The 14,671-nt window shown below is 41.0% G+C and overlaps 1 protein-coding gene across 4 annotated transcripts in view; it reads left to right on the forward strand.

The window, feature by feature from the left end:
* Positions 1-481: 481 nt before the first annotated feature.
* FNDC3A (fibronectin type III domain containing 3A) overlaps positions 482-14,671 on the forward strand; it is a 123,357-nt gene continuing 109,167 nt past the window's right edge. For 2 of the 4 annotated variants that reach the window (XM_061457363.1, XM_061457371.1), the window contains exon 1: positions 637-787. The gene's annotated coding sequence lies outside the window, so the exon portion shown is untranslated. Of the gene's footprint in view, positions 603-636; positions 788-11,465; positions 11,951-14,671 lie in introns of those variants that run through there. The other 2 variants (XM_061457364.1, XM_061457365.1) reach the window with 2 other exon arrangements.

The following is a 14,671-nucleotide window of genomic DNA, read 5'->3' on the forward strand; positions in this document are numbered from 1 at the left end:
TCAGATGTTGGACATGATGTGCTTGGGCAGTGGACAGGGCATATCACAGGTGCTCACGGTCATGCACTCGTGGAACCTCTGCTTGGCCTCAGGGCAACTGGATTAAAAGTCCTTTGACTTTTGCTGTGTTAATAGTCCTTCCTACCCTTCACGCTATAAACCAAGGGCTCACCCAGGGCCAGGCCACCACCCAAAGCCCACCCAGGTCTAAGCCCAGACCCCAAGTCCAACGTCATGGCCAAGGTCCAGCCCCACGCCCAGGCCCCAGGCCCCAGCCCCACAGACACGGCCCCGCCCTCCCTCAGGCCCCGCCCCTCAGGCCGTCGAAAGCCCCGCCCATATATGTGGCCCCGCCCCTCCCACAGCCAGAGGCACGCACCCCGCCAGTTTATGGGCTCCTCCCGCGCATGCGCACTGCGCCCCGAGAGTCCACTGCCCCCTTGTGGCCCCTCCCAGCCCTCCGCAAAGATGGCGACCGCGCAGCGGCGGGCAAGGCGGCGTGGCAGAGGCCGCGACAGCAGCAGCGGTGGCGGCCGGGGGCGACAGTGACAGGTGCGGGGAGAGGAGGAAAACGCGGCGGAGCGGCGGCGCTCGAGGCGCAGGTACCTCGGGTGGGCGGGTCAGGGGGTGGAGGAAGCGGCCGGCGCGGCGCCGCCCCTGCCCGAGCTGCACCGCCCCTGCCCTAGCTGCGCCATCGGGAACTCCTCTCCGCTGCCCGCCTGGCTGCTGCTGCCCGCCGGTGCCGGAGACCGAACCGTTAGCCGGGAGAGCCGGCGGGGCCATGGCGGTGAGTAGGCTCGTTTGCCGCCCCGAGGTGGCTGACAAACCCCCCCCTTTCCCCTTGGCAGGGCGGGGAGAGGGGTGCGAGGGGACTGGGGCAGTGCTTCCACCTGCCCCTGAGGCGGGCGGGCGGTGGCAGCAGCAGCCTGGCCCCTGAGGAGACGCTTGCCCGAGGATAGCCGGGAGCCGGCGTCTTCGGCCGGAGCCCCCCTGAAGAAACTTTCTGTCACTCTTCCCGGGCTTCTCTGCCGCTCGACGATGCCTCTCCCGGCCGGGCGGGGAATCCTCCTGTCAGCGCTGGGCGGCGAGGCTGGCTCCCGGGGCAGGGCTGGCGGCTGCAGCGGGAAAAGGGCCGTTGTTCGTGGAGAAGCAGATGCGAAGCGCGACCAGGACAGCTGAGCTGACTGTGACAGGCGGGGAGGAGAAGGAAGTGGTGGTTTTCAACACCTCATTTCGGTGGTGGTGGTGTTCTCCGGCTAAGCCGTAAGGATTCCCTCAGAATTCTCGGCTAAAGGGACTGAACCTATGTTTCTGTATGTAGATAAAAAAATCTTTCCTAAAACAGTATAACCATCTTGCCTAGTGCTAGCAGAGCTATTCTTTCAGCTAGATTCCCCCCTGATTCTTCCTTTCCTGAGTGTTACCCAAGACTGGTATTAAACCTAAACAGAAACTTTTTGTTACTTCCAGGCAACTAGAAAGTGAAAGCAATTAAAAGCAAAAATGAAACTTTTCAGCTGATTTTTCTAGTGCGAAGTAAAGAAAATAAGCACTGGAAAAGAGAAAATACGTTGGCTAGGAGCAAATCTTGCTTTTATGAGTGGCATCTCAAGACGTGTTAATAATTTGTTTAACCTTGTCAAAGACAATTCCTTAGCTACCTTAGATGTCGAGTGTTATTCCAGAACATATCATGTTATGAAGTAATTTCTGTAAAATGTTCTTTGGGTTTAGAATTTAAGCCTCCATTTATTCAAATGCATATAAATATCTTCAATTATTGTGAAGACTTCAAATCTCTTATTTTTTTTAGCTGCTAAGTACTTGGTAGCTTCTGTTTTAAAAGCTACAGGTCTCAGTCCTGCTAAGCTTTGTGCTTAAAAAAGCTGTTTTGTTGTTATGGCAATGGGCAACTTTCTGTTTTACGCAGCATAGAAATTTAACTGTAGCCATGATGTGAATGTGCATCCATAGATGCACAATAAACAATATTCTGTGTTGTGAAATAGTATGAATCTCAGCAACTTGGCAGTCCTTCAGATTCAGAAAGTACAATCAGTTAATTTTTTTCCTGCCTTTTATTTTTTTTACCAAGGAAATGGTCTCAAATAACTGAAATTTCATCACATGACAAATGGGGAAGTAGGAAGCTTTCAGGTAGGGAGAAGGCTGTGCACATAACTGACAGTATGAAATAGATGAGTACCTATAGCTCTCAGTGTTGCAATTTGTTTAGAGTTCTTAGTATCTGGTATTGCTATTAAGCGGAGGCACAGGAAGGGTACTGATCAAGTTTGGAAACAGCACCTAATTCTAAATTCACTCTGCATATACAGAGTGTACCAAAGTCATCTTGATGCATATGGGTTGAATCTGGGATTTGTTTTGGGAAACTACACCAGAATGTTTTTTCTGGTGGCTTGGGGGATGGGGGGGTGGGGGGGTGGAATTGGCATGCTGAATCCCTTACATCAGGTCATTGGGCACTGATTTTGGCAGATGAAAGCTTAGTTGAGAGGTGCAGATCCTTGTTCTCAGGAAGGTCAGCACTTGGTGGTCAGTTGCTTAGATCACTCGGTCAGGATAAGTCTGCTTTGAGCAGAGTCACAGGCTGACTGCTGTTGATGATAATATTAAAACAGAATTAGATTATTCTCTCAGTTTTTTCAGGGCAGATGGAGAATCTTTCAAGGCTTTTTGCTGTATGACAAGCTCCATGTGTATGAGTTATGTGAAGCTAAGGTGATTACATACAACACTGAAGTTACCTGATTTCAATCTATTGGTAGCATTTCTACCTTTTTCAAGTTGGAGTATCTACTGATTTGTAAACTTAAGCCTTTTGATTTTTGTAGGCAATGATGTAACAGAATTGCAGAAATTTGAATTATGATTCAGACTAATAAGTCATTTGCTTTGGTCTGTGAGTCCTATTGGTCTTGCGATGCTTTTGTTTGTTATTCTTTGCCTTGTGACCATTTAATTTCACTTGAATTTGGACCTACATCAGCTAAGTCAGTGTTACACTGATGATCACTTTGGTTCAAGATATCTTGAAGAGATCCTTCATAATTATTATTGCAGCTTCAACTACTTACCTGAATGTGCTTCAGCAGCATTCTGTCTTAGGGCTTACTTACTGGGAAGCAAAACCCTCTGACTTCAGGACTGATACAATTTTTCATCTTTGTCAGTATTTTCTCCTAAATGATTTTAACTTCTAAATGTTTTTAGGCAATACACTAATTTACTTCTGCCAGCAGGTGACTTCTGAAATGGTTTATGATATTGTAAATGTGTTGGTCTCTAGAAATACTGAATACTCGAAAGGTGTTAAGTGCTCGTGTTCTGATTTGTCTATTGATATCTCTGTCAAACTGGCAAAATCTATAACCCAGCCCAGTCACCTTTTTGGGGCTAGATTGGGTGACCTGACAGAGATACAGTCTTGGTCATTCTCAGACAAATAACTGGAGAAGACAGTTTTTGGGAGCTGCAGACCTGCTTCCCAGATAATATTGATGTCTGCAGCTATTGATGTTTGTTGTCAGTGCCTCCTAAAATCTGAGGAATTTTTATCTTCCTTCAGCATACAGCAACTCTGTACCTTTTTTTCTGACCTCCAGCTTCTAATTGTTATGGGATTTCTAGTTCAATCTCTGCTAAAATGTCTACAGGTAACATGTCGTGTTTCATCACTGCATTTCTGTGACCTGAGATATGAATTGGATTCTCTTCTTTATATCTGTCAATAACACTTCTATATTTTATCATCTGTTTCTTTAAGACTGTTGGCTTGGGGAAATTCCCAAGCAATTTGTAGCAAAATTGAACTTGGCTGCAGTTTATAGTGCACGAGCTGAATTGTGAGCCATTGCTTTTCCTGTAGAACCAGATCTAGTAAAAATAGACTTGACTTGGACTGTCAATTCTTTAGCTTAACTAAAAGATACCATCTGTATCTCAGGAAAGTGATAACAGTTCAGAATAAGTACATTGCTGCTTTTTCTGTTCAGCAAACACAAACAATGTTTATTTTGCTTCTGAGGCCAATGTTTCCTGAGCTACAGAAATGACTGGTTTTTTGCTCATTCTTTTCCTGTACAGTAAACTTAAAGCTTTCTTAATGCTGATGTTCACTTGGTGCCAGTAGAAAAACACTGTTAGCTTTTTTTTCTTAAACTCGTCCATAAACTTTTGTGGTTTTGTTTATGTTTGGTAATGTTTTGCATTGTCACCTTGGGATCTGTATTTTGTAGGGCTGATGAGTAGAAGGATGTTTAGAAAGTGTCTGTAACACTTAATAGTATAGGTTTTGTAGGTCTTGTAGGTTTTCCTCTTTAATTGTTCCAATTAAGTTACATTAGTTTCAGATAGAACAAGTATTTTTGAAGGTGGTGTTCTGTCCGCCCTGCAGAGATCTGGTCCTGTTCCAGCTGCTCACATACTGTTTAGCCTGTAACCAGTGAAAATGCTCAGACTTTTTTGCTAAGCTGTCATACATGACTTCAACAAAATTTAAATGGAAATATAGTTTGCTATGCGCTTTTGTCAGTAATAGTTCTTTTTAGCTGTTGTATTCATGCTGGACTCCACTGTGTAATGAGAAGTCTTTTTATACTCATCTGCTACGTCATGGACCCTTTCTTGGTTGTATTAATAATCTGTTTTGGTTAGAATATGTGCTGCAGAAACTGTTGTTCTTCATTATGATGGCACAGTTGTGTAGAGGACTGTATTACAGTTCTTCGTGGATGTATTGGTTTAGAATGCTTTTCTCTTTACAGATATAGTACATCAAGAATAGAATATCCTTGCATTTTCTAAACCCTTTATTAAAACTTCAACACCAGATTCATTGCCAGTGTCTTCACAGCACCTCCCAGTTTGAGTTAGACTGGACATACTTTTCCCTCTTTGCGCGCATGGTTCCAAATAAACTTTCACCATTTATGTCTAGGCAAGCCCATTTGTTGGTCTGAGTCTCATCAGACCTACCTGTGTATCTACCAGTTTGCTTAACTGAATTAATATTTTTATCTCCCATAAGTTTTTGCTTTTCCAGGATGTGTGGATCCTCTTCTGGTCATACTGTCCCAAAACATCACCTAGGTTAACACTGGCACCCTCTTTTTCTGTTTGGCATCTTGATTGCCAAATGCCATCCCAACAGCAGTTTGCAGAAGTAAAATAGGAGTGCTGAATACATCTATAGTGTACCCACACACACCCCCCAGCTTTGTTTTCAGAATTGTTCTGAAGCATTTCGGACATATTAAAAGATATGCTGCAAAACCTCTTCATTTCTAGGAAATGGAAGTGTTGTACATTTATAGTTAATGAAAAATATATATATCTTTAATTACTTAGGGCATAATGTAGATAATTTCCATTCTGCCAACTCAAGTTTTCAACCCTAGTTTAACCAGTAGATCTCATCTTTATAATTCATTAGTAAAAAAGAACTATGTCATTTTCTAAGATCTGATAAATGTCTTCTGCTTTCCCAAAGCACTAAAACAAGTCCTTCTGCTTCCTGGCTACAGGCTTCTATAATACAGCATCAAAAAACCTGTTTCACAGCTATGAAAATTTACAAAATTGAATCAATGCAGTCCATGATTTGAAAAAAACTATTTATCCAAGTCTGGGGAATTCTCCACAGGAAAAATAACAAGGTCCAAAAGTATTTATCCTATGACAGGTGTAGATAGATAGGAACTTTATCCAGTAGCTGGGAGTGAAAAGAAATATGTGGCACACAGATGGTAACTTTACCTTCTGCATGGCAGTTCTTTTCGTGTTTGCTTTGGGGTTTTTGTATGTTGGTTGCGTTTAAATCTATGAAGCTCAGTTCTTAATGTCATTTGGTCTTGAATAAGTTGTAGGTTTAAGTTCATTTTCACCTCAACTTTACTGTTACTTGAAGTATAAAGTAAAAAACCCTGTAGTTAACAAGTGCTTCCTTTTAAGTACTATTGAGTTTCCTCTGTGTACAAATCCAGTGTCTGGTAAACAAAGCCCAAGCTTTACTTACACAAGATCTTACAAGCATGGGCTACTGCCAAGCTGCTGTCTCATTTCCCCTCGCTAATGTAGTATACTTAGTACCATATCTTGCTCCTTTGATTACAAAATAAATCCTTCTCTAACTTCCAGTACTTAAACTGCGGGGTTTGGTTCAGTTTGTTTTTCTTTTAACTGGAAGAACTGTATCTACTAGATGGCTTGACAGAAGGAAACTGAGATACAAGCAGCAGAGTATCAAGTGAATTAGCTTTACTGTAGAGCAGAGAAACACATTTTTTAGATGGTGGTAGCAAATCAAGTAGTAATCGTATGTGAAAAAAAAAAAATGCATGTAGCTGAAAACTAATCCATAAGCAGAAATTAACTGGGTAAGGAAATTCAACACAAACTTTGGTGACTTGAGGTGTCTTGGGAATGAGAAAGAACAATAACTTTACACTAATATTTAAAAATACCTATTGATAAGCTGTTAGGGGACTTGCTACAGTAAGAGTAAATATAAATCGCAAGAGTTACTGTGTCTCAGCAGATCCTATAGAGTCTATTAAAAATGTAAATGGGAAGACCATACTTAAAGAAAACTGGATTTTTACCCTTTTAGTCCAGTATGGAGGTAGATTGGAGATGTTGAAACAAAGTACTAAGAAATGAGGTCTAAAAGAAGCTGCAGAAATGAGTAATGACTGTTGACAGTGATCAGTCTTAGGTGCAGCTGAAATGTGATCTGTTTTAATTTCTTTAGGCTTGCTAATAACTTGACTTCCCACATATAACAGTATTAGTATACATGCACATTCCACTCAATGGCATGGGGATAAATTACCGTGATTCAAGTAGTATTTCTTAAAAGTACTTGGGTACATTTAATTATGTATGTCATGACAATACAGCTGCAAATAGATTAGTTTCTGATTTTGTGGGCTTATTCTTGTTAACAAATTGACAAGTGTTTGGTGTTGCAACTTCATGTGTAAAATGGGAAACTGAGGGCAGCTTTGTCCTCTAGACTTGATGGGGCAATCAAGCTGGTTGGTCCCATAGTGTTTTGACTTACTAACATTTTTCTTGAACGATGGGGTGGAACTTGTGAGAAAGGAGTTCTGGTATTATCCGAGAAACCTGCTCTTGCTGGTCTTCCCTTTCAGTAGTTGCAGAGACTCCTCTATTAGAGAACTCTCCATTGAATAGCATATTCAGTCTTCAGGAGTATCATTCAGCTTGAGATGCTGTTTGACTATTTTTTTCTATATGGTGTGCAAGTAACTGCTGCAGTACCATTGTGATTAAGTTTAACCTTGGAAAAGTGTAGTGCCTGCCAGGGTAACTATCTCTTGACCTTGTTGCTGTCTGTAGCTTTATGAATGCTGTTCATTGACACTGGAAGAAACAGTTCCTCTCTGCTTATACCTATGTTTGGCATTTGTGTATTTGTTTAAATGAAATGGATCAGACAACTGTTCTGTGTTGAAACTGTGTGATTTCTGTAAGATCAGTTTTAAGCTATATCTGTCCAACAGTTTAAATTCACTGCTGGGTGCGCCCTCAGCAAGTTTGAGTGCGCCCTCAGCAAGTTTGAGTGCGCCCTCAGCAAGTTTGAGTGCGCCCTCAGCAAGTTTGAGTGCGCCCTCAGCAAGTTTGAGTGCGCCCTCAGCAAGTTTGCCGATGACACCAAGCTGTATGGTTTGGTTGGTACGCTGGAGGGAAGGAATGCCATCCAGAGGGACCTTGACATGCTTTGTGAGGTGGGATGATGCCAGCCTTATGAAGTTTAACCATGCCAAGTGCAAGGTCCTATACCTAAGTTGGAACAATCCCAGGCACAGCTACAGGTTGGGCAGAGAATTCAGAGCAGCCCTGCAGAGAAGGGCTTGGGGGTACTGGTCAGTGAGAAACCTAACATGAGCCAGCTTCAGTGTGCACTCGCAGCCCAGAAAGCCAACCGTATCCTGGGCTGCATCAAAAGGAGCGTGACCAGCAGGTCGAAGGAGGTGATCCTGCCCGTCTACTCTGCTCTTGTGAGACTTCACTTGGAGTATTGTGTGCAGTTCTGGTGTCCTCAACATAAAAAGGACATGGAACTGTTGGAACAAGTCCAGAGGAGGGCCACGAGGAGGATCAGGGGACTGGAGCACCTCCCGTATGAAGACAGGCTGAGAAAGTTGTGGCTGTTCAGCCTGGAGAAGAGAAGGCTGCATGGAGACCTGAAGGGGGGCTATAAGGATAGACTATGGGGATAGACTCTTTATTAGGGACTGTAGTGATAGGACAAGGGGTAACGGGTTAAAACTTAAATAGAAGTTAGATTGGCTATAAGGAAGAAGTTCTGTATTGTGAGGGTAGTGAGGTACTGGAATGGGTTGCTCAGGGAGGTTGTGAATGCTCCATCCTTGGCGGTGTTCAAGGCCATGTTGGACAGAGCCTTGGGTGATACGGTTTAGTGTGAGGTGTCCCTGTCTGTGGCAGGGGGTTTGGAACTAGATGATCTTAAGGTCCTTTCCAACCCTAACTGTTCTATGATTCACTATGTTGTTAACCGGTTGCTTGCAGTGGTGCGAGCAGAAGCTGCCAGAATGATTTAGCAGAACTGACTTACAGCGGTTTAAAGTCTTGATAAAAGAATATCTCCCAAATGTGTGTGTTAGACCTCAGACACCTTCTTTTCTGGTGTATTTTTACTTTTAGGAAGTAGTTTCCATAAGCCTGTCTTGACTTGTCATGTTCTGTGCTATTATCCTGTTCCTTATGGGAGCAGAGACCTGCAGGTTTTCCAAAAAGAATCAGTGGATAAAAAGTTTAAAAGCTATTAGACATGTAGCCTCATTGATCCTATGTCATCTTGCATTTGGATAGCATAGTTTTTAAATTTTCAGAATGAGCAGGAAAAAGCTTTTTCAGAAGAGTTCTTTAAAAGCTGCCCATTGTGCTTGAATCATGCAGTCCTTGTAGCTCCAACACCGGCAGCTGTCTCTGCAATAAATTTATCTCACTGACCAGTTGCACCACATTGATAAAAATATATTCATGGTTTTAGTTTGCCTTAAAGGAATCTTATAAAAAATATTTTCAGAATGTCCTTGCTGCTCCTAGCTTCAGAGAAGGGAGAGTTGATAACAAATGAGGAAGTAGCTTGATTCTTGGCATTGAATTTGATTGTTTTCTCAAAAAATAAGCATGTTTTTCAACAGAAATGAAGGCAAAAGTAATGGTTAACTGGGAAAGGCCAAACTGGTTTTGAACCCGAGTGATTTTCAGACAATAAACTGAAGGAAGTCCAGTCCTGGCAGAAGCTTGAAGAACCAAATTTAGGTGGTATAAAAGTAAGACTAGGAAAGCTTAAGGAATTTCTTGAGAGTAACAAGAGTGTAGAACAGAACAGCTCCATAGTTTAGATCAACATAGTATAAATAAAGTGGAATTGCATTGGAGATCTTTAAGTGGTGCGAAAATTAGGCTATGAAGTTCACTCTCTTAATTTCTTTTTGAGGATGATTCCAGAAGTGTCCAAAAAGGCAGTTGTTCCTGTAAGACAAAGGAGGCCACAGTGTAGCACCCAAACAATGTGCAACAGTGAACCAGATTCATGTACCCTCTAAGGACTAGATGTAATTTTGCACCCAGGTGCTGACAGTTTAATCATTGATTTTAAAATGCACACTATCAAGTTAGTTCTGTGTAAAATGAACAGATTAATTCTGATTTGTGATATGATTGCACTTATCACTTCCTAAAAGTTACAGAACCAGTTCAGGCTTCTTTTCTTTGAAGGTATAAGAGGGAGGGGCAAATAGTTGGAAAGTACGGAATTCTTCTTACGCAGTGACTTCAAGTTATATGTACATCATCCAGATAAGGACTGTGGATGGGATTTTTTTTAAGAGTCTAGTAATACTAACAACATTTAAAACGGGAATGTTGTGTTTTCAGGTAGTCTCCATTGCAATGGTCTTGTTATGTACAGTCCAGAATTTAACAGTTGTGCTGGACAAGATGAGGTGGTAAGTGTCCGTGAACATATTATGCCTATCTGAATGACTGATTTATCAGTGTCTAGTTCTTTATGCAGTCTTCACCTTCAAAAGTTTAGTTTTCTACATTAGCTCCTAGTAAGAGCTTAGCCTCTTCGGCTCTGATTCAGAAAACTGCTGGCTTGTAAATACAAACTCATTAAACTTGAACAGCTGGAGTGTTTCCAGTTATCTATTATGCAATCTCATATAAGTTATAGTACCCATGACACAAATGCATGAACTGCATTTGAAACTGATCTTAAATCATTAGTGTTCACAACCTGGAGCATGAAGGTAACCTGGCTTTGGCCAAGGCAGTAACTATTGGGAGTGAGTCAGATGCAGTACCCATTTGGCCTGTTCAAGTGCAACCTGCGTTTGCTCATCAATCAGTATTTTCTTTATCACACTACTGCGTTCACTTCACAACTTCTAGTGTTTGCCTTCCAGTGGTAAATATTATGAACAGAGGCATGTATTGCATTTCTCAGATTTCTTGTGTCTGTGACACAACTGGAGAACTGCAGTTGAAGTATTTCCATGTTTATGATAGAGGTTGTAGATTCTTCTTTTTTCCTATTGGGAGTTCCAATACTTATTAAAACATTTTGTATATCTTAATTTTTAACTGTTTTTATGTAGGATTTCTAGTGAATGTCAGATTTTGACTTTGTTGGTTTATTTTATGAAACGATACTTCTTTATAATTTCCTATCTGCAATTTCAGTATTATGAATGGGGCTGAAGGGAATAGCCATTTCAGTTTCACTTAAAAGGAGATTGTTAAATTAGTGAATTAGGGATGTTCCACAGGACAGCTTCCTTCTGACAAGAAATAACAGTCCTGTTCTTTTGGAAAAGTTTTCCAGGAACCACTTTTCTAAACCAGGAAAATATTTTAAGAGGAACAGATCACATTTTTAAAAGAACTTGCATATTAATTGAAATAAGTTCAGAACTGAAAAAGCTAGTATAGTGTAGCTGCCACATCAAAAACTATGTGACTAGAAAAAATGGTAAATATATGGGGAAGAGAATTAAAATCATTTTGTTCTATTCTCATTCTTCAAAACAAACACAAAACTGTTCAGCATGCTTCATAACTTTAATAGCTTAGCTACAATCTTATGGATTTCTGGGTAATTATTATATTCTAATACATTTCTGTACCAGCTACATCACTATATCTGAGCTTTTTCCAGTAGTACAGTAATTTAACATCTGTTGCCTATGCTTTGTTATTTCCTTTTCACTCTAGACATGTATTTTGTTTCTAGAATTTTCCTCATTTTCACATATTTGTATGTCTTGTGCACTTTCATTTGTCCACTCTTATGACTTCTGAACTGAATGGCAAACTTGGAAGGAATCATGATAGTAATTTTTACAAGTCTCAGGGCTTTTGGAGATTCCCTTCTTCAGCCCTTTGTCAGGACCTTGCATGGTCAGGTTTTGACTTTCTACAGCAGTGGTCTCCAAACTTTGTTGACTGTGCACCCCATCAGTAAAGATGTTGAGTGTGTACCTCTGATATATGTACATTTTTAGATTATATGCATATGCTATTGTGCTAATACAATATGTACACTACAAAACATGCACAGAAAAGGATGAGATAAAGATGAAAAAATCAAAGACAAAATATTTTCTCCTTATACCCCAAGGGATTGTCTTGTGCACCCCACTTGGGAGGCTACTGATATACAGAATTGATATTTTTTGCAGCTTCTAACAGCAACCTATGCAAGTGCTACACCACTCTCATTGTGAAGGTGTCTTTCCTGCCCCCCCCAGCCAGCCAAAATTTCAAGTGGTTTAGCATGTGTCCATCACTTCTTGGACTTCTGCATGCCTTCAAGAAGAGTTTGATTCAAGGCTCTCAATGAGCATCGGGGTGTAGTGGGATCCAGCCAGTAAGTGACCCTGACTGCTCCAGTACTCTCAGCTTCTCCTTGTCCTTCATGGGTCTAAGCTCAGTAACAGGCTTTGTAGCGTGTGTCTTATACTGGGGAGTAAGAGGTGGCTGGGAAGAGCAAAGCTGGATGTGGTATTCCAGATGCCACCTTACAAATGCTGAGTAGAGGGGAGTAATTGCTTCCCTCAGCCCATTGGTTGTGCTTCTCTGCTAATACAGTCCAGTATGCTGTTAGCATTCATCACTACAAGGATGCATGCTGCTGACTCATGTTTTGCCTTGGTTATCCAGATGATTTAATGCTGATGAGTTCATCAGAGACTGTTGTTAAGATCTGCTAGTCTCTTGGAGATGGAAAAGCTGATCCTTTGTACATGCAGAGGAAATGCACTGTCCAGTGATCTCAGCCTTACAGTATTCCTTAACCCTTAATGAACAATTGACTCAGTAAAAAGCAGAGTTGTATATGACTTTAGAACATGAGTGTAATGCCACAGAAACAGTAAAGGACCAAATCTGAACGCATTTAAGGATTGAGTTAATTGTCATTATAGTAAGGAAGGCAAACTTGCTTACTGAACTGTTGAGCGGAGCTCAGTCATTAAGCCTTAACAACATTTAGCCTTTTAACTTGGTGTAATCCATTCTCTAGTGGTTCCTCAGGCGTAAGCCCCACAGTCTCTAAACAAGTCATGTCCAGTAAATTTAGATGCCTTCAATTTGCTTCAGTTTTGATAGCTTTCAGAAAAATCTTTCAAGGTCTTTTCAAATGCATGTGGTAAAGAAAATGAATAGCAATTGAGCTGGGGTTAGTGGGGAATAGGTAGTTTGCTACCCAAGTCACATATAAAACATTAACCTATGCAACTTGGTTGAAATCTCAGGAGACCTTATACTTTTCTTGCATCCTAGGACAGTCTCAATGCAGATTCTGAAAGAACAGTGACAGCTGAGTTAATCCTGAATTACACTTTGAATGTCTACTACTAGTTCAGTACATTCAGTAACAAGACAAGAAATGAGATATCTGTTCATGCAGTAGTTGCTGTGTGTGAGTCAGTATGGATTTCTAAATAACCATGCCTTTAGTGCGCCGCCAGTAGAAAAACACTTCTCAGCTGTTTCTGTGCTTAGCAACAGTGTATTTCCTATCTGTTCAACTAATGTGTCATTTTCCTTGTCTGGTCCTTTTTAATATGTTCACAAGAATTGTGCAGTGAGTTGGCCTTACGTAAATCCTTAGATTTATCCCACGTGTTATTTTACCCCTTCTGAAGGCTGCTGCATGCTTTAGTTTTCAGTGGTGCAGAAATCTGACAATAAGCTAGTGAATTAATTGTAGTGGCTCTGCAGGAGGAGCCTGACCTGTTGTCCAGATGCAGGTTGCTTTTCTTCTTCATCCAGAGCAGTTTTGTGTGGAGTAAGGCTGAAATTATATGCACATACTTTGCTTTTACTATTTTCAATGTGGAACAATATTTTCAAGAAGTTGTAGTCTCTCATACTACTCTTTTGATCAGGTATCTACTGTACATTAGCAAACTGGAGACAATTGTTTTAGAAAGAATAGCTTTACCTTTATTAAACCCTTTTGTTATGCCTAGCTTTTTAAGCTATTCATGTCATTTTAGTGGAGTAAAATGACTTGGTCTCTTATCCCTGTCATGGTTTGTCATTTCCGGACTACCTTCTGACTTCCCTTTTTTCTGTCCCTCTCCCCCCCACCCTCTCTTCCCCCCTTAAGAGCTAAAACATGTTCTGTTATGAGAAGCCGACAACTGATACCATCCCTTCCTATTGGAAATTCACATGCTCAACAACTCTGTATTCACTATTAATATTTAAGGTCTGTCTGTCCAGTTTTAATCCATGTAATATCTGTTCTGTATTTTTGTTGATGAGAAATGTTACATAATTCCAAATAAGGTTTAGGATTGTTTTTCCAGTTCTCTTGTACCTTTGTCAGCACTATGTCACTGGAAGATTCACATCAAATTAATTGGATAAGCTTTTCCTCCATCAATCATACTTGTCTTTTAATTGTTTACAAATAGCATCCAGTGTCAACTGTTCCCTTTTATTTGGTCTCAGATCACTGTTTACTAGCCCCTCTAGATTGTCCCATTTGCTCATTTACAATAGAGTATTTAATGCAAGACTTCGGTTTTCTTTCAGAAGTCTGAGAGTTTCCCAGGACTCAAGTATTTGTAAGTCTTTTTCAAAGATCTTAGTAGATCTCTTCTTCCAGAAGTCTTGAATGCAAGCTATCTGGGTCTGCTGATTCAAAAGCTGTCTGTGCCCATTTTATATCCCTGTCAAGTGTCATACAGTGGCATGTTTACTGAGCATTTTTGCTTATTTTGATGCCAACCTTTTGTCCATTTTAGCTGACTTCTCTTTTTGCCACACAGTACTTCTCCCTTTTCAAAGTCCTTTCTGTCTGTATTTGTCCTCAAAACTAAAAAGAAAAGGCATCTGCAACTGGTGGACATACCACATTGTACTGTCTGATCAAATTATGGGCACTGACTTGTATAGATTGCTGCCTTTGACTACTGACAGAGAAAAGGCTTTTGGTGGTACATGTAGCATACACCCACGTTGGTGTGAAGTTTATACCTTTAGTCTTCAAGGCTAGATCAGTGGCATTGTAGAGAAATTTAATATTGTATTGTCAAGAAAGCATTGATTATTTTTTCCTCTAGATTGATGACACAGT

The sequence above is a fragment of the Pezoporus flaviventris genome, unplaced genomic scaffold (genome assembly GCF_033815535.1).
Source record: "Pezoporus flaviventris isolate CSIRO_AGI_PZ_B2104156 unplaced genomic scaffold, CSIRO_AGI_Pfla_v1 ptg000025l, whole genome shotgun sequence".
Classification (NCBI taxonomy): domain Eukaryota; kingdom Metazoa; phylum Chordata; class Aves; order Psittaciformes; family Psittacidae; genus Pezoporus; species Pezoporus flaviventris.